The sequence below is a fragment of the Capsicum annuum genome, chromosome 5 (assembly GCF_002878395.1).
Source record: "Capsicum annuum cultivar UCD-10X-F1 chromosome 5, UCD10Xv1.1, whole genome shotgun sequence".
NCBI classification, from domain to species: Eukaryota; Viridiplantae; Streptophyta; class Magnoliopsida; order Solanales; family Solanaceae; genus Capsicum; species Capsicum annuum.
Genome location: NC_061115.1, coordinates 22,946,733 through 22,966,900, shown reverse-complemented (window position 1 = coordinate 22,966,900; position 20,168 = coordinate 22,946,733). Strand labels below are relative to the sequence as shown.

At 33.0% G+C, this 20,168-nt stretch overlaps 1 long non-coding RNA gene across 1 annotated transcript; it reads left to right on the top strand.

Moving 5' to 3' along the window:
* Positions 1–9,974: 9,974 nt before the first annotated feature.
* On the top strand, positions 9,975–11,274 carry LOC107872349. The gene is made up of 3 exons (XR_001674790.2): positions 9,975–10,252; positions 10,584–10,701; positions 10,776–11,274. It is a non-coding gene; the product is annotated as an uncharacterized LOC107872349 (long non-coding RNA).
* Positions 11,275–20,168: the final 8,894 nt, after the last annotated feature.

Sequence of the window (20,168 nt, the reverse complement as noted above, 5' to 3'; positions counted from 1 at the left end):
CCCCAGAACCCACTTACAGGATTTTACTAGGTATGTTATTGTTGTAGTAATTTGGTTGCTGCAATCTATGTTTCTCGAAATCTTCAAAATGTTGCAGCACCCGTGTTGAAGCCTATAAAATTGCACTATTTTTGAAGGATCCGATGATATTTTTGAAGATTTCGAGTAACATAGGCTGCAATATTATCAGTAGTTCTCTACATTGTGTGTTGTGCTCGGGAATCTATTCCATAATTAAAAGTGTTGTATTAGAGTCATGGATGTTTCGAGATGATTCATGAGTGGTTAACAATGGCATTAGAGCAAAGAACAATAAGTTGGGGACATCGCTGAATGACAACATACTTGAATCATAATTACGATTTGCATTATCGCGGCCAAAGGACATCATGTTGAATCTAAAAATTCAAGAAAATATGCAAAATCTTGGCAAAATATAGCTCGTTGAGTTGTAACAAAATCATTAAAGATTTACCTGGAAGCTAAAAATTCAATAACATCCAATGTTTTTGAGATATGTTCGGGAGATTTCTGCCAGTTTACTGTGCCATCTTTACTAGCACTATGTTCCATTCCATTTTGGGAACCTGAGGCTACGTGAAGGTAGATTATTCATTTTATGCTATTTCAGAACTAATTTTTGATTGTTATGAATGACGGTTACTAAAAGAATACAGAACCTTTAGATATATACTTGTCTCTTTTCCTAAAAGATCTGCTTCTTTCCTCAATCCAAGTTAAATATTCTTTTAAGAAAACCAAAAGAGAACTGAACTGATAGCTTTGCCTATTGTGTGCAGCAGATTAGTAGAGTAGCAATAACAGTCAAAAATATTTCCTGGCTTTAAATGGAAAATGTAAGTTTTGCAATAAATGGTTAGCTGTATAATCCTTTACTAGTACTAGTAAAGTGGTGGTGATGTACTACTACTTAGCAGAAGAAGATAATGATGATGATGATTCTGCACTTTTACACTATTCTGAAATTAAACCTCCTAGAGCTTCCTGCCCCCTGTCACCAGACACATCTCCCCATAGTAACAAATTTTATTTGGCTATGAAAATATAATAACTTTTTTAAAGTTAGAATTACGATCGGAGAGTAATTAAGTTGAATTTGGTGTTATGTTTGATCATAAATAAGAGAACTAGTTTTACTACTTTATTCATTGTCTCATTTTAATAACTATATATAGTTATGTGTATTATGATATTATCTATCTATAATATTTATTTGTGGTATTTGTTTTTGGTGTTTATTTAGTTTTGTGTTTTTTTTCCTTATAAATCTTACATTGCAAAATACAATAAGTTTTTGCTTTTAATGAGCTTGTTACATTTACTTATACAAATTATTGATTTGTTATAAAGTTTTCTTTCTTAATTTAGAGTTTAACAATTTTAATTATGTGATTTTGTATAGATGGATAGTAGTTGGATGTATAATATGACTAATGTTGGTCGTATGGGGTTGATGCCTGAATTTGTAGCCGGTGTCGATGGTTTTGTGGAATATGCAATGACACTGGAACCTTTTCAACTCGATGTCTTGGTTAAGTGTCCTTGTAGTAAATGTAAATGCAGGAATTATGAAAAACCTGATATTGTTAAGCTTCATCTTTATCGAAATGGGTTTAAAGAAGATTATACAGTGTAGACTAGTCATAGAGAAGTTGATAATAGTTTTGTTAGATCTCAAAACTATGTTGCTGGTGGAAGTTCTGGGGTAGTGGAACCTGATGTCCAAAATTATAGAATGCACGACATGATTCGAGATGCGTATGGGATGCATTCTGATTTTGAATCTGGTGATCATGTTGAAGAAGCTCCCAATGATAAATCTAAACGTTTCTTTGAACAGTTGGAAGCTTTTAGTCGACCTCTGTACGAGGGGAGTCCACACTCTCAATTGTCTATTACTGTTAGGTTATTAAGTATCAAATAAGATTGGAATGTTCCTCAGAGGGCAATGGACACTGTGAATGACCTTATACATGAATTAGTTGACCCGAATCTAGAGATACCTGATAATTTTTACAAGGCAAAGAAGTTGGTGTCAAAGTTAGGATTGTTGTCGATGAGAATCGATTGTTGTGAAAACGGTTGGATGTTATACTACAAGGATGACATTGATATAGAATCTTATAAGTTTTGTCAAAGAGATCGTTTTAAAAAAGCTCCCAGTGAGAAGAAAGTTGCTGTGAAGGCAATGCATTACTTACCTCTTATACCAAGGCTAAAGAGGTTATATGCATCAAATAGGTCAGCTCCTCACATGAGATGGCATCATGAAAATAGAAGACCGCCTGGTGTTATGTGTCATCCATCTGATGGAGAGGCCTGGAAGTATTTTGATAGAAAATATCCAGAGTTTGCAGCCGAACCACGAAACATTAGGTTGGGTTTATGTTTAGATGGATTCACTCCATACTCTGTTTCTACTGCACCATATTCTTGTTGGCCTGTATATTTGACACCATATAATCTTTCACCTGAGATGTGCATGACCAGTCCTTATATATTTCTCAATTGTATTATTCCTGGCCTACGTAATCCAAAAATCATGATTGATGTATATTTGTAACCTTTGATTGATGAGTTGAATCAATTGTGGATTGAAGGGGTTAAAACATTTGATGTGTTGCTTAAGCAAAATTTTAATTTGCGGGCTGTCTTAATGTGGACTATTAGTGATTTTCCTGCTTACGGAATGTTGTCCGGGTGGATGATAGCTGGCAAGTTAGCCTGTCCTTACTGTATGGAAAATACTAAATCATTCATTTTGAAACATGGCCGAAAAAATTGTTGGTTTGATTGTCACCGTTGGTTTTTGCCCATGGATCATGAGTTTAGGAATATGAAAAATGCATTTAGAAATAATACAGTTGATTGAGACTGTCCACCTCCAATCTATACGGGAGAACAAGTTTGGGAGAGGGTTCAATACTTTCCAAAGGTTACAGAATAACAACCGTATAAATTTGATGGCTATGGTGTTGCACATAATTGGACAAAACAGAGTATATTTTGGGAATTATCATATTGGAAGGATCATCTTCTTTGACATAATCTTGATCCCATGCTTACTAAAAAAAATTACTTTGATAATTTATTTAACATAGTAATGTATGTCAATGGCAAGACAAAAGACAATGTTAAAGCTAGAATGGACTTACCAGAATATTGTAGGCGAAAAGATTTATGGTTATAGGAGAAATCAAATAAAAAGGTCTTCAAGCCTAAGGCTAGCTATTCATTTACAATGGAGCAAAAACATAAGATATGTGAATGGGTTGAGCAGTTGAAAATGCCTGCTGGTCATGCTTCAAATTTGGGGAAGCGTGTTGATATGGAGCATGGAAAGTTATTTGGCATGAAAAGTCATGATTGTCATGTTTTCATGGAAACATTACTCCCCATAGCATTTAGTAGCTTGCCTGAAAGAATTTGGAAACCCATGACTAAAATTAGTTTGTTTTTCAAAGACTTGTGTTCCAGCACATTGATGGAAGAGAACCTAGTTCGAATGGAATGAAGTATTCCTGTAATTACGAATAAGCTAGAGAAGATTCTTCCACCTGGATTTTGGGATGTGATAGAATATCTTCCTGTTCATCTTGTGCATGAAGCTCTTCTTGGAGGTCCAGTTCAATATCGATGGATGTATCCATTTGAGAGGTAACTATTGTAAATCTTAATATATTCATCTCCATTAATGTTTTTAAAAATAATTTCATAATATAATATTATATAGGACTATTGGAAAGAATAAACGGAGTATCAAGCAACAACATAGAATTGAAGGCTCAATGTGTGAAGCCTATCTTGCTAAGAAAACTATCGATTTCTGTTCATATTACTTTGCAAGTGATGTTCCATGTTCACGAAATAGACCCAATCATCACGACGATGGTGGTGAGGTTGCTAGAGAGCCGTTATCAATCTTCAATCAACCTAGCGAAGGTTCAAAAAAGCGTACAAGGAGTCATCTTAGTTCAATGGAGTTTAAGTCTGCATCAATACATGTCTTGTTGAATTGCCCTCAAGTTAAACCATTTCTTGAGTAAGTTGTTATTATTTTGCATCACATATGCAATTAAAAGACAAAGCGACTTACTTAATTTCCATCCTCTTTGACAGCTACTTTGTGCAATTGTATGGCAATGATAAAGTGTTAAACTATTTTTCAACATGGTTTAAAGATTATGTGTGTTGCAATTTTTCATAATGCTATAATTATTAGAAAGTCCATGTTTGATTAATTCTAATTTTCTACTCTCGACTATTTTTAGGTTTATGATACAAGAAATGGTCAATTTGACCAATTTTTGAAAGATTTATCTTCGGGACCCGTTAAGGTCTATTCTATGGAAAAGTATACAGTGAATGGTTTTAAATTCAATACTGAAGAATGCTCCAAATATAAAAAAACTAATAATAGCGGAGCTTGGGTAAAAGGTGAAGATGGAGATCAAAATGGTGTTGATTATTATAGGGCACTTAAGGAGATTTTAGAAATAGAGTATTCTGGTTGGCCAGAAAAAAGAATTGTATTGTTTAGATGCAAATGGTTCGACCCTACCCTAAATAGAGGAACAAGGGAAATCAAACAATATAATATCATAGAAGTAAGGCACACAAGGGAGTATGGGGCGTACAATCCTTTCATCATTGAACATAATGCTCAGCAAGTGTATTATGCTCCTTATCCACTGTGTGCAGATAAATCGAATTTGTGGGAGGTAATCAAAATCGAGCCTGTGGGTCGAGTGGAAGTTGAAAATGTATTAGATGTTGCATACCAAGCTGATGACATATCATGTGTTCACTAACCAGTTGATGTTGACTTAGAAGATAATTTAGAGCATCCTGAACAAATATTGGAAGAGGTTGATATAGAAGAAGTAGAATTGGCAGCAATTGAAGAAGTGGATGAATCAAATGACGAAAATGTAACAGTAGATGAGGAAAATTGGTTAGAAGAGGAAACATGGTCAGAAGAGGAAGAATGGTCAGAAGAAGAAGGAGGGTCAGAAAAGGAGGATGGCGACGAGGAGGAATGATAATTTGAAATAACACATCTGCATTTTTTTTATTTTTCTATTTGGTTAGTTTATTTTTTTTCCTAATTTGATCAATGTAGTTTTTGTTTACTCTATTTCTATTTTTAGATGAGAATTATTGGTTTGATTTAATGCTATTCTCATTTAAAAGTTTTGTTTGGAGTTCTTGAAGTGAAACTTGCTACTTTAATCTCTGATTGGTATGTTTTTCAAAACATATTGGTGTGTTAACGTCTGACTATGCATTGATAGTGGTTCAGCTTTGTTAATTTCTTTCATTGATGTTACATGTGTTACACCATACGTATGTCATAGGTTTGATTTTCCTCGCATACAGTTATATGGTAAAAATGTGTACATTTACGGTGTCTCTAAACTATGGTTTACTTGAAGATATTGTATGAAAACTTGTGTAGATGACAGACGGTGATAAGGATAAGGGTATTGCTAATGCTCCCAAAAAGAAATTAAAGAAGGCTAGTATGATTAAAAGACGATCGACAGGAATACATATAAGATCAGACTCCATACCATCTCGTCCGTCACAAGGTTCACCACTAGCATATACTCAACATCCCCCGCATACGCCTACGATGAGGCCGACATTAGGTCATGCTACCTCGCATGCATACAGTCAATTGCCTCACGTGATGCAGTATCAGAGATTTAGTGCCTCACGCACAGTTACTCTTAACCCTGGTAACTTACAACCTTCATCAGTAACTACTCCACAGATTGGGATATCAAGTCTTCCACTTCGAGGCAATATCTCTGAACCTGAAATTCCTACCATAGACCAGTCTATTACACATGGTCAGGTTCATCCACAAGCTGGCATGAGGGACATGCGCAACAGACTCATCATAGAGCTTGATGGTTATGGGTATGGTTTCTACAAAATGTATTTAGTTTATGAATATCTCATAATTGTTTTAGTTTTAACCTATAAATGTTTAAATTTTGGAATACAGTTTTAATCCGAATGCTGCTGTGAGGGTCCTTTCTCAAATCATTCAAGATCTTTATAGGGGTGTTGTCACGAGTTGGGGTAAGATGCCAGACAATCTCAGGAACCAGATTCCCTTGGAATTTAGGGTATATTCATTTCCATGGTCTTCTTTTCCTTACTAATTTATCAAAAAAGTTCATGTGATATAGTATTTGCATGATGAGGTGAACCAAAATATAATAAAAGACAATCAGTGAAACTGGTGCAAGTTTTCTTTTTTCAATGTGATAAAAAGATATACACATCTTAAAATGTTGATCAAAATTTATATCACCTGACTCTAAAAAAGAAAACTATGATAACTAGAAAATAACTCGAGCAGTAGAAAAGATATTTAAAATGGAGACGAGTGGATTTTTTTTCGATAAATAGTACTAGTATTATATCAAAAGTGAGAACTGAAAGTACAAGGGTAAACAAACTACTAGAAAATCTTCCAGTTCAAGCTTAACGATAAACTAGCAAAAATTACTCAAAAGTCGTTATACAGAGTATGTATTAGAATTTTCAAACAACTTTGCTATTCTAATCCTGCTACTTGCTCTAAAACAAATCTCTTGGATGATATTTTTTATCAAGATATTTTGGTGTTGTTTTTTCTGTTGGAACAGTCGCATATTTCTCTTCCTCTAAATGTTGTACACAGCCTCAGTTAGTATTATTCCATACACTTGATCTCTTGGAATTCTTACCCTAACATAAGCTAACTTTTCTGAGGATCTTCTCTAATAACCTCTTAGCGATACTTGTAAATGTTTCAACTGATTTCCTAATTTGGCGATTAGATGCTTTGCTTTTTCTCCCTTCCCCCCCACTTGCGAATAAGAGAACCTCTAGTGTCACATTCTTAAAAATTTCCAACTTTATATACGTCTGTACACACATTCATTACATATATAATTTTAAAATATATACGTACATACCTATTATAATGATTGGATTGCACAACCATTTTGATTATCTTAATGTTAGCTTTTACTTGTTATTAATCGGTATGGTCTTCCAGCTGGCCGAACGCTTCCATCTCACCAGGAAGCCCCAAAACTGAATACTAAGATTATTAAATGCTGTTTTCTTCTTTCCATCTATTTTATTAGTAAGAACTAAGCCAAAATTCTTAGTTGCACTTCACTTTGTTCTCTCTTTCTCATTCCCACTTCTCAAGCATACTTTTTGCTATTCACTATATGATTTTTCTGCTTTCCAAAATGGGAATGGAATATTGAGTCATAACTCACAACAAGGTTATTTTCGATTCTCAGTTCTCTCTTCTGCATCCATCTCTCCGTCTGGTGTATCATTTATATCATTGTCCGGTTTCTTGAATATTGTTAATTTCACTTTTCAGTGCACTTTAGCGAGTGTATAGGTGGACATGTGGCATATAGCTAGATCTCATGTATGCTGAGTGTGTTTCTATTGTAAATGTACATGATTGTATCTCAATGCTTTTCCAACGATACCCCCTTACCTCGTCGTTTTTTTAAAAGGCTCTAAATCTTGAATGGTGTTGTTTACATTATGAATGAGTAGGTTTAACAAACATATGATATTTGACAATTCGATATTATCCCGCTGCATAGGAACTCTATTGATACTCAACCAGTATAATAGCATCATCTACATATAAGCTGACACATCCCATTCAAAGAACACATGAAAAAAATTCGTTGCTTCATAGATTTGAGAAAGAATATTTGCTTATTCTTCGGCTTTGCAAGAAAATGTTGAATTAAAATAGTCTAGCAAGACAATACTTACAGTTGTTGAGGAAATAAGCCGGGAAGTGCATATATCATTTTGTAATGAACCATAGTTTAACATGGAAATCGGATTAATAATCCCTAACTGGTATCTGCAGGTTCGGTCCTCTTTTCGGTTATAAAGTAATGATTTTTTCTCACAAAGACAGCACTACCCATTGCGAATATAAACAAGATGAAGGACTTAAGCACCTTTATCTATGATATAACAAGTCAGTGAAGTACAAAAGACTATCGCAATGATATGTCTTTTATTTTTATGAAATGATAGACAATGTAGACATTTAGATGTTAATGCAGTGCTGTTGTTTTTTCTTCAAAACATTTGGAGTTCCTCTTCTTGCACATTGTCCATATGGTGCACAGAGGTATAGTGTTCTGTAAAGCCTTGAGCTTCTTTGGCATTTTGATAGTTGTGTGTCTTCATGGGGGGGGGGGTATAGGCTAGTTCAAGCTGCTCTCTTACTCTTTCTGTTGAGTCCCGCATTGATTGGGGCTTGGATATTTGTCTTTTTATATGGTCATGGACAATTCTCTCACTAGTTTTTGGGGTTAAGTCCAAGGTCTGGTTTCTTATTATGATTAACTGCCTGTTTATTAAAAATGATAATCTTTTAAGGGTCAGAGCAAGTTAAAGTTTTAATATAAAGATCTTCTGTTCAGGTTATATGTGTATTGCTAAGCTATTAATTCTTGTTTATGCTTCTCAATTTTGAGCTTTACAGTTTTCTTGGATTTTACCGTCTGGCTTTGGTTAGATTTGCTACTTTCTGTTGAATGTGTATGTTCAAATGCATTCTTATAGTTCTGTGGTTGGGGAAAACTCATTCAAGTTGCTCGAGGACTCTTGTTTTTCTGTTGTGATGAATAAAAATGATAATCTTTAGATCTTCTGAAACTATACCGGATATATGATTTTGATACTTTGAGCATTTATCTTTCTTTAAAATTACCTTGATCATACTGTTAGGTGGGAGAACACGAAAAAGAATATTGGCAGACCAAGACGATAATTGGTACTAGAAGTATTATCCATCTTTGTTCTCTGAGTTTTCGACTCCATTAGGAAATTATATGAATTTGATAAGATCGTGTTTGAGTTAATTTTTGTAATATGGTTAATAACTTTCAGAATTCGATAGGATGACGTGAGTTGAGCATAATTTGAAAAAACACGGTCAGTAGGATTCATGTAGAAGACCCAACTTGTCTGGGATTAAGGCATGGTCATTGTTGTTTACGGATTGCTAACCAGTTTGTTGTTTGATTAACAAGATGAGAGTGGAAAGGATAAAGAAGATCTGGTTTTCTTTCGAGTGTAGGTTTAGTGATCGGGGCCTAGAGTTGTTCTACTCAGCTCTAGGTGAGTTAGATATAGTTGTCGAAATGAAAAGAACTAAGGTTACAGATATTGTAGTCCCAAACAAGAGGGGAAACAGATGTGTAATTAACTCGAATCTACAGCTTTGCAAAATACCTATAAAAAATAAGAAACATATGTTTTGAATTTTCTATTTCCCTGGAACACTGATAGCATCTACTGCAGGATATAGAGCCCCTTCTCTATAGTTTCTGTTGAGTGAGGCTGGATTTGTGTATTGGTATCCATGTGAATCAGTTAACCTTTTGAACGTGCTCTATAAAAATGAAGAAACAGATATTCTGAATCTTCTCTTTCCCTAGAACACTGATAGCATATTGTGGGATATAAAGCCCCTTCTCTGTAGTTTTCATTGAGTGAGGCTGGATTTTTATATTGGTATCCATGTGAATCACTTTACCTTTAGAGATGCTTTTTATGGGCAGCTAGTTGCAATATAAAGATTCATCTGGACAATCCCAAATTATTACAGGTGATCTTTTTTCTTAGGTACCTTCTGATAATGGCCTAGTAATTTTGTATAGAAACTTTTGATAGAGAACAGAGAAATGTTTTGTATATCTATAATTACATACGCTGCTCTAATGAAGTATTTATTAGTAGCTTGTACAATTTTCTGAGTGACCCAGAATGTCTGTTTTGGCAATTTTTCCAGTAAATTTTGGTTTATCCCATAATAACAGTTTATCTTGTCATTACAGATAAAGGTTTTTATTAGCAAATTTGTTCATCTTAGTTTATTTTTTCATTACAAAGAAAGTGTTTCTGGCGTCCAGAACATGAAGCCCAGATTAAAGCAAACTTCAAGTTAGAAGCTGGGCGCATACTTACTGGCTTGCTATCAAAAGCTCGTGAAAAAAAATAAGAGGCCCAGGTAGATTCTACCTGAAAATTGTCAGAAATTAGTTGACCATTGGGAGACAGATTCGAGGTTCAAGCAGATGTGTGAGATTGGCAAGAAAGCTAGAGCATCTCTTAAGGGTGTTCTTTACATATGAGTGGAGCTCAGAGTCAGGGAAATGTAAGGAGAAAACTGGTAGGTTATTCATGTGTGTTGGTATTTAATTGTTTCTTGCAAATGGGGTGTGCGTTTTCCTTCTTGTATTTGCAGTTATAAAGGTAAAAGTGTTGTGCTGATCTCATACCATCTTTATTGCGTCAATATGCCAAAAAGTAGTCCAAGAAATCACTATTGGCTGTGCTAGAGCTCATATCTGATGTGGGAATAAGTTTTGTGATTGATACAGCCACACAAATTTTTTAACTATTGCAACTTTCTTCAAAATGCTAAACCTTGTTTCTGAACCTGCAATATGTGCCAAAATTTGAGTACTTATGTCTTATCATTAAATTAATTTTATTTGCAGGAAAAGGAAATTGGGAGGCCAATAACTCAAGCTGAGGCATTCAAGGCTACACACAAGGAAGAAGAAAACTCCTGAAGATCCTGATGTTTGGGTTGAGCCACAAGCTCAGCTGACCTATGTAAGCCTCTATTTCTAGTAGTTATTATTTTATTTTCTAAATTTATATTCTAATATAATTATCGTTAAATTCAGAATCGATATCTACAATGCATAGAGGATTTTCGTCAAACTCTACCAGAAGAAAGGCGAGACCTACCACTTAGCCAAGAGCAGGATGAGAGAATATGGTTAGATACTGTTGGTGGCCCTAGTAGGTATGGATATTCTTATGGATTGCCCCAACTAACTTTTCATAAATTTCATTCGAAACTAGAAGGCGTCGGTAGTTTCCAGGATGATGAGTCAAAGGAGACAATTTTGGCTTTGAAGAAGCAAATAGCTGAGCTATCTAGCGAAGCTAAGGCCTCACAGGCTAGGGAAAGGCAAAGAGATATACAGTATGCGGGAATGAAGGCCTAATTCGATGCATTACTTGCTTCGGGGGGGATTATCCGTTGTCCCGGTGATGTAGTGCGCCCTCCTCGACCTCCACAGTCTCTACTTATTTCACATGGAGTATATGGTCAATACATAGATGCGACTGAGGAGTCCAACAGTGATGAAGCTGATGAGGATTACTATGTGGACAATGCACCGCCACGTTGTTAAAGTTGAATATCGTCTAGATAATTCAAACTATATATTTTATTGTGGTTTATTTGAATTCTTAGGTGTTTTTGAATCCATTAAAACTTTAAAGTACTATGAACAATAGTATTGTTAAATAACTTATGACTTTTATGTTTTGTTCGTTCAATTTCAAGGTATTTAAATTTTATTTTCATTTTGTGGTTATTAGATTATATTTACTTGTGTTTGTTGTAGTTTGATTGATTGGTGGGAGTTTTTGGAGCTCTATTTAATTGATTATATTATATATATTATTAAATTGAATTAAAATGACAGCTATTTGTAAAAGCTATTGTTTTGTAAAAAGAGACCTCATGAGGTTGCTATTTCACATTTTTATTTCTTTGCAAATGCACAAAAGCGACTTAATGAGGTCTCTTTTTCACGATTTCATTTTCTACATGCTTAAATAAGAGACTACAATAGGTCGCTTATGTTTTAAATAAATTTTTTAGAATAAAAAATTAGAAAATAATAGTCACCCCATGAGGTGTCTTTTAATTAAAAAAAATAAAAAAAATAAAAAATAAATAGAGACCTCATGAGGTCGCTTTTTAATAACATAATAATAAATATAAAAAATAATTTAGAGACCTCCCGAGGTCTCTTTTTTGTAAAAATCAAGAAATAACCTAGTGACCTCGTGAGGTTGTTTTTAAGCAACCGCATGAGGTCTCTTAGAAAAAGCGACCTATGTTTTGGAGACCCTCAATTGAGGTCGCTTTTGAAGTCTCTTTTTGAGGGAAAGAGACCTCATGAGGTCTCTTTTTTAAGTCTCTTTTTACAGCTTTTTTAGTAGTGATTCCTTTTTAGCGCGCTTTTAGGTGAACAATCAGCCTAGATGAAGTGGGACGGGTAGTCATTTGGAAGTGATGATCTCCAACATATATTACACAATTTATGTCATTGTCACTTGTCTAAGAATTTAACCAATGGATCAGATAATAATTAAACAAGTTGGAGTTTTGATCCGAATGAGATCAAAATATTTCTTTGTTTTATTTGGCAAACTCTTTCTCTTTTTTTATATTTACTTTACATGCTTAATTGATTGGGGTAGTTTAGGTTTTAAATTAATAAATATTCTCTTAATAAATTACTCTACCTTCTCTCTTCTCTCTTCTCTACTTTACATTATTTGTCTTGTTTTTATCTCCACCTAGTTAATAATTAAAAATAAATAAAGGACGCTTGTTTATTATTTTAGCACTTAGTTAGTATTGAGTCAATAATAAATAAGCTACTCTTTATATGATCACATAGAATCCCCACGTAAAGTACGAATTTGGCCGGGAACCACCTTTGTGGACCTCAAAAGGTGCCTAACACTTTTCTTTCGAGGTAATTTGAACTCTTACTCTAATTTCTGGTGAACTAAGACTAAATAATAAAATTGGTTCATAGTTAGCCTAGATCGGTGCCCTAACACTCCTTAATTCGTTAGGTGGCGACTCTTCACACCCTTAAACAATTTCAAAAAGAGCAATCACGTTGAATTTTGCTTTTCACGAGAAAAATGGGGTGCGACAGAATATAAAATAATAACACATAGCACATAGCAACATAAAATAACATGCTTTAGCAATATAGAAACATTAAAACACATAGCCAATAAAAGGGGAAGTGGGGAAGGGATAGACATGAAAAAAAATACATAAAAGGGGAAGGAGAAGAGACTAATATGTAAAAATAGATCATGATATAAAAATTAAAAGGAAGAGAGAGTAATTACAAAAATAAAACAAACAAAGTGAAAGAATCCCACATAAAACACAAACTCGTAATGTTTAGAACCTAAGATCCCCAGTAGAGTCGTCATTCTGTTGTGCCCCATTTTTCTCGCAAAAAGTGTGATTCGACGTGATCACTCTTTTTGAGATTGTTTGTGAAGAGTCTTCATCTAATGTATTAAGGTGCGTTAGGGCACCGATGAAGGCTAAGTACGAATCTATTTAGTTATCTAGTCTTAGTTCACCAAAAATTCAGGTAAGGTTTCAAATTACCTCTAAAGGAAGATGTTACGCACCTTTCGAGGTCCACAAAAGTGGATCCCCACCGAATTCGTATTTTACATGAGTATTTTATGTAATCAAATAAAGGGCTCTTGTTTTATTATTAAATTAATGTTAACCTAAGTGATAAAGTAACATACAAACATGTTATTTGGTTATTCCTATTTGATAATTACTTAGGTGATAAACAACACAAAAATTAATAAAAGGACAACAAAAGCGAGAAAATAAGAATGAAACAAATTATAGCAAAGGGATCTGCTTAAATAAACTAACTACCCCAAATAAAAAAGTAGATAAAAATAAAAGAATAAAATCGAGAAGTCGAACAAAGAAAATATTTTTGATTTCATTCGGATCAGAACCCCAACTTCTTTAATCATTATCTGACCCATTGATCGGATTCTTAGACAAGTGACAATGTCATAAGTCGTATAATATATGTTGGAGATCATCACTTCTGAATGACTACCCGTCCCACTCCATCTAAGCTGATTATTAACCTAAAGGCGCATTAAAAAAAGGAATAAAACTAACGCCTTTGGAAATGCCTATCATCCCACCTATCGCTCAAGAGGCATTGGACTTTGCTATTTAAATTTGTGGTCTAGACAAATAAAGCTAGATTTTCTGGTAGACCTAAAGCGCGTAAATACATTGGACAACAAGTAGCCCACAATAGTCTCAATTTTGCCTCTTGATTAATTAAGGAGTTAGTTAAAGTGATTATCATGCGATACAAGCAATTATTTGTTTTGATGTAGTTAACATATAGGCATGATGCCTAGGTGTCATATTATCTAGGCGGGACAAGTTCGTTAAACATGTCAAGGACAAGCAATATAATGGGATTACATAAGCATGAAGCCAATTGATTCTAGTTGCTGAAAATATTGTTTAGAAGTTGGAAGTTACAATATCTAGTATTGAAAAGGTCATTTTAACTTTACTGAAAATTAGTGAAACAGTGTTGAAAATTAGTAGTTAATTGCTAAAGAAAATGATCTTATATTATTGTAACCTGTTTTATTTAAATAAAAGCTGAAAAAGAAAAAGACTTAACTATTGCAAATTGTTTAAAAAGAAAGCTGAAAGCAGAAAGTTAATAGCTGAAAACCCAATTTTATAATATCAACTTACTGGAAATTGTTTTGACAGTCCAAAACGTCAAGTCAATTGTTAAAAATCATTTTTCAAAGACTGAAAATAATGTTGAATTGCAAGAACTAATAAAAGGATACGTAGTAAAAATAAACACATGAATTATTTTGTTATCGGCTAAATTAATCACGCTAGGACTTAATTTAATGTTGCAAGTTAAACTAAATGTCGGAAACCGACTTGAACATATTTAATGCAGGTTACAAGTTAATTACGTACTCAGAGTTGATTTTAATTAATGATTAATCCTAAAACATGCCTTCTAGATTCCAAATAAAATGATTAATCAACCTAAATTATGTTTGCCTAAGCGGTTCACATAGGCACATAAAAGCACACAACCCTAAGTTGTGTTTGCCTACATGATTCATAGAGCACATAAATCTCCGCCCCCCGAGCAGTCTCCATAAATTTGTTATTACATCAATGAGGTTATACAATACAGATCAGTGAATAAAAATGAAATTATGAAACTAAACTTAAAAAAAAGTAAGCAACCCCTTCCAAATTTCCGACGACTCTTCCAATACCGAAATACCCTTTAACAACACCTGTTATACAATCAAGATACCACAACATATAAAAAGAATACTAGATACCAACACACTCAAGCGGTGAAGCAGTGAGATAAGGACGTAGCAAACAAACACGACATAATTATTTTGAATTAGCTCCTATAGACATGCTTTCTAATGATTTTCACAACATACTACAATTATCACGTAGAGAATAAAATTGCGTCAATAGGGACTTACCGATTGACGATAACAAACAATAATAATAAGAAAAACAAGCAATATAGGATCCAAGTGCGAATTGCCGCAGAAAAGTCAAGATCAATGCTCCAAAAGTAAGTACGAAAAAGCAATAAAATAAAATTATTTCTTTCTGCTTAAAGCTTTTCTGTGAGAGTGTGTAAGTTGTAAGTTGTAAGTTCAGTTAGAGAAGAGGAATATGTTGTCTGTATTTCATCGGAAACTTACAACTTGCACACTCTCACAGAAAAGTTTTAAGCAAAAAGAAATAATTTTACTTTATTACTTTTCCGTATTTACTTTTGAAGCATTGATCTTGACTTTTCAGCGGCAATTTGCACTTGGATCCTATACTACTTGGTTTTCTTATTATTATTGTTTGTTATTGTCGACCGGTAAGTCTCTATCGGCATAATTTCATTCTCTACATGATAATTGTAGTGTGTTGTTAAATCATTAGAAAGCATGCCTATAGGAGCTAATTCTAAATAATTATGTCGTGCTTGTTTACTACGTCCTTATCTCACTACTTCACCGCTTGAGTGTGTTGGTATCTAGTTTTTCTTTTGTTTGCTGTGGTATCCTAATTGCATTAACATGTGTCGAGGGTATTTCGGTATTGGAAGAGTAGCCGGAAACTTAGGAGGGGTTGCTTACTTTTTTCTTGGTTTAGTTTCATAAATTCATTTTTATTCATTGATCTATATTGTATAAACCTCATTGATGTAATAATAAATTTATGGGGATTGCTCGGAGGGCGGGGATTTATATGCTCTATGAATCACGTAGGCAAACACAACTTAGGCTTATGTGCTTTTACGTGCCTATGTGAACCACTTAGGCAAACATAATTTAGGTTGATTAATCAATTTATTTGGAATCTAGAAAGCATGTTTTAGGATTAATCATTAATTAAAATCAACTCTGAGTATGTAATTAACTTGTAACCTGCATTAAATATGTTCAAGTCGATTTCAGACATTTAGTTTAACTTTTAACATAAAATTAAGTTCTAGCGTGATTAATTTAGCCGATAACAAAATAATTCATATGTTTATTTTTACTAAGTGTTCTTTTATTAGTTCTTGCAATTCAACATTATTTTCAGTCTTTGAAAAATGTTATAGGTTAACTACATCAAAACAAATAATTGCTTGTCTTGCATGATAATCACTTTAATTAACTCCTTAATTAATCAAGAGGCAAAATTGAGACTATTGTGGGTTACTTGTTGTCCAATATATTTACGCACTATGGGTCTACTAGGAAATCTAACTTTATTTGTCTAGAGCACAAATTCAAATAACAAAGTCCAATGCCTTTTGGGTGATAGGTGAGATGATAGACATTTCTAGAGAAGTTAGTTTTATTCCCTTTTTTAGTGCGCCTTTAGGTTAACAACCAGCCTAGGTGGGGTGGAGCGGGTAGTCATTCGAAAGTGATGATCTCCAACATATATTACACGACTTATGACACTGTCACTTGTCTAAGAATCTGGTCAATGGATCGAATAATGATTAAAGAAGTTGGGATTCTGATTCGAATGAAACCAAAAATATTTCCTTGGTTTGACTTCTCAATTTTATTCTTTTATTTTTATCCGCTTATCTATTTGGGGTAGTTAGTTTATTTAAGCAGTCCATTTTGTTATAATTTGTGTCATTCTTATTTTCTCGCTTTTATTATTCTTTTATTAATTCTTGTGTTGTTTATCACCTAAGTAGTTATTAAATAGGAATAACCAAATAACATGTTTCTTTGTTACTTTATCACTTAAGTTAACATTAAGTTTACAATAAAACAAGAGTCCTTTATTTGATCACATAGAATCTCCACATAAAATACGAATTCGATCGAGAACCACCTTTGTGGACCTCGAAAGGTGCCTAACATCTTCCTTTAGAGGTAATTTGAACCCTTACCAGAATTTCTGGTGAACTAAGACTAACTAACTAAATAGGTTCGTAGTTAGCCTAGACCGATGCCCTAACACACCTTAATACGTTAAGTGACGACACTTCACGTTTCCTCAAACAATCTCAAAAAGAGTAGTCACGTCGCATTCCGTTTTTTGCGAGAAAAATAAAATGCGACACATATATTATAGGATCTTCTGCTCCGCAATAATTATAAAACTTGGCAGAATAAGGAGGATCATCATGTCCTCGTTCATAATACCTACAAAATGAAAAGAAGGCAGAGACTATCAAGGCATCCTTGGAAAAATATCTTGCATGATACAATGACAAAATGCACTTAAAAATATCACTTCGGGAGTGAAAAAATATAGAGAAAAATGTTTACCAAATTTCAGAAACCAAATTCTCCAAAGGCATAGTAATACAAGAAATTAAATTGCACAATGTACATATTAACAATTAAAGTTACTATTTCATAGTAACAGAAGGTGACAACATAAAAGTACACATTAACCTCATCTTCTCTTTTTCCTCAAAAGGAATACAATAAAATTTTGCATTCGAGTTAGAGGCAAAATTAATCCTTTTCCATGCGAGATAGAGCAATCGATACGGGGAAGACATTCTTTAGCTATGTGACAAATGGCGAGGGCACTTTAGGCCAAAAACAAAAAGGAGGACAAATTTGTCCCATGTCGAATAGTATTGATATTGGCCCTTTGCCCATTTATTTATAATAAGAAGAAGAATTGTCATTGGATATTTTAATGCAAAATCAAACAATTAAAGGTTATGAATATAAAAAGATTTTAGCGTTATGAATTTTATTAATATTAATTAAGAATGTAATTTATTATGAACATAAAGAGATGTGAGTGATTTTAAAAATAAAATAATTGAAAAAACTGAAAGAACCCCCCCCCCCCCCCCCCCCCCCCAAAAAAAAAAAAATAAGAGAAAAAAGATAAATAGAATTTTTGGCCAAAGAGATGTGCCACATTACCTTCTCTTTCTTCTTCTTTTATTATTATATATAGATTTGAAGTAGAAGTTTTTGTGGGGTAGGGGTAGGGGTGCGCAGGTAAAAATATAAACATAAAATCTAACTACGAAATAATAACTATTTAATAGTATTATATGTTTATTATTTTTGAAAATCAACAACAAAATATTATGTGTAAGAATACTAATTTCATTCTTTTCATATAAAAATCTATAATCTATATCTATATTTATAGTGTGAAGACCCTTAGAAAAGTGATTTAAATTTTTTGCCCTTCATTAAAAAACTCTTCTTTAACAAAATTGTCTTTTCACTATTTTTTTAATTTATTATTTAATTATTTTTATTATATTAATTAGACTTCCTAAAATATATGGTAGGACAATTAATTAATATTTTTCTTTCTACTAGACTTCCTAAAATATATAAGACTCCTAAAATATATGGTAGGAGAATTAATTAATATTTTCCTTTCTACTGTTTAATTAGAAAAATACTTCTAAAATAGGACTATTAAGGAAATACTTTAGAACTCTATTAAGGAAATACTTCTATAAATATTGAGATATACGTTAAACTAGAGAACAAACCGGTTTGCCTATTGAGAGAATATGATTGATGCTCATCTAACTTGATTCGATTGCATGTCTAGATTGGTAGATGCTTGATTTTCTAACCCCCAACTTCTTCACCGTTTTTGTCAGCAAATAGAATTCAACATGTGTGTATACGCATATATCATCTTTGTTTTAATTCAAAATCATTCTTTAGGGTCAAAATTTTCTCTCAGATAAGAATTAGTTGGATCAAAATCGAAGCTTTATGATCACTATTATATTATTTTTTTTTATAGTTTACAGGCCATAGATAAATGTCGGTTGACTTTGAAGAATAATTTCTTGTGTAAAGGTTAGATTTAATTGCATTGTTTTGATATCTTTATCATCTCATTGTTTTATTTTAATTTATAGATGCTAAATGAATGTGGGTCGGCTTTGAATTTTTTTTAAGGTAAAAGTTAGGTTTAATTGTATTATCGTAATATCTCTATTAATTTGTTATTTTGTGGTAGTTTACAGTTCGTAGATGAATCTCGATCAGCTTTGACAAATTTATGTGTGTAAAATTTAAGTTTAATTGTATTGTTTTGATATCACTTTTATCGTATTATTTTGTTGAAGTTTACAGGTGATAGATAAATGTTGGTCTGCTTTGAAGAATTTTTTTATATAAAGGTTAGGTTTAGTTGTATTATTTTGATATCTCTATTATCCTATTATTTTGTTATTGTTTACAAGTGATAGATGAGTGTCGGATGACTTTGAGAAATTTTTTGTGTGTAAAGATTAGATTTAATTGTATTATTTTGATATCTCTATCATTGTATTATTTTGTTGCAATTTACAGATGGTAGATGAATGTCGATCGACTTTTAAAAATATTTTTGGTAAAGATTAGGTTTAATAAATAAATTCTCCATCTTTACATACTCAAAATATATTAAATTTAATTATTATATTCATCTTTATTATTTAAACAAATATGCTATTTAGTGTAATGTTTGAATTCATCAATGTGAGGTACACGCGCAAAGCGTATACAGCTAAACTAGCATCTAATATAATTGCAACTATGATTAGTAATTTCACTATTAATAATTATTTTTGATATTTTATAATCAATTTAAAATATGTTAATATCATACAATTGAAAATTTTAAAATTTTATTTAGGCCAAACCCATCGATAGCCCCTCAAACTTGTCCCTAAAATTCACTTAGGCCCCTAAACTAAGGCTTGTACCTATTAAACCCTTAAACCCCCCAATTTGGTTCCAATTGAGCATTTATTGCCCACATGGCATTGCGTGTGCAGTGCATTTCGGGAAGCGCGTGAGGTGCTTTTTTTAATTAAATTACGAATAAAAATGTGCCAAGTGGCACTGAGGGCCCCAAAAATATTAATTAAAAAATTTATATTTAAATTATTTTATTAATATAATTTTTA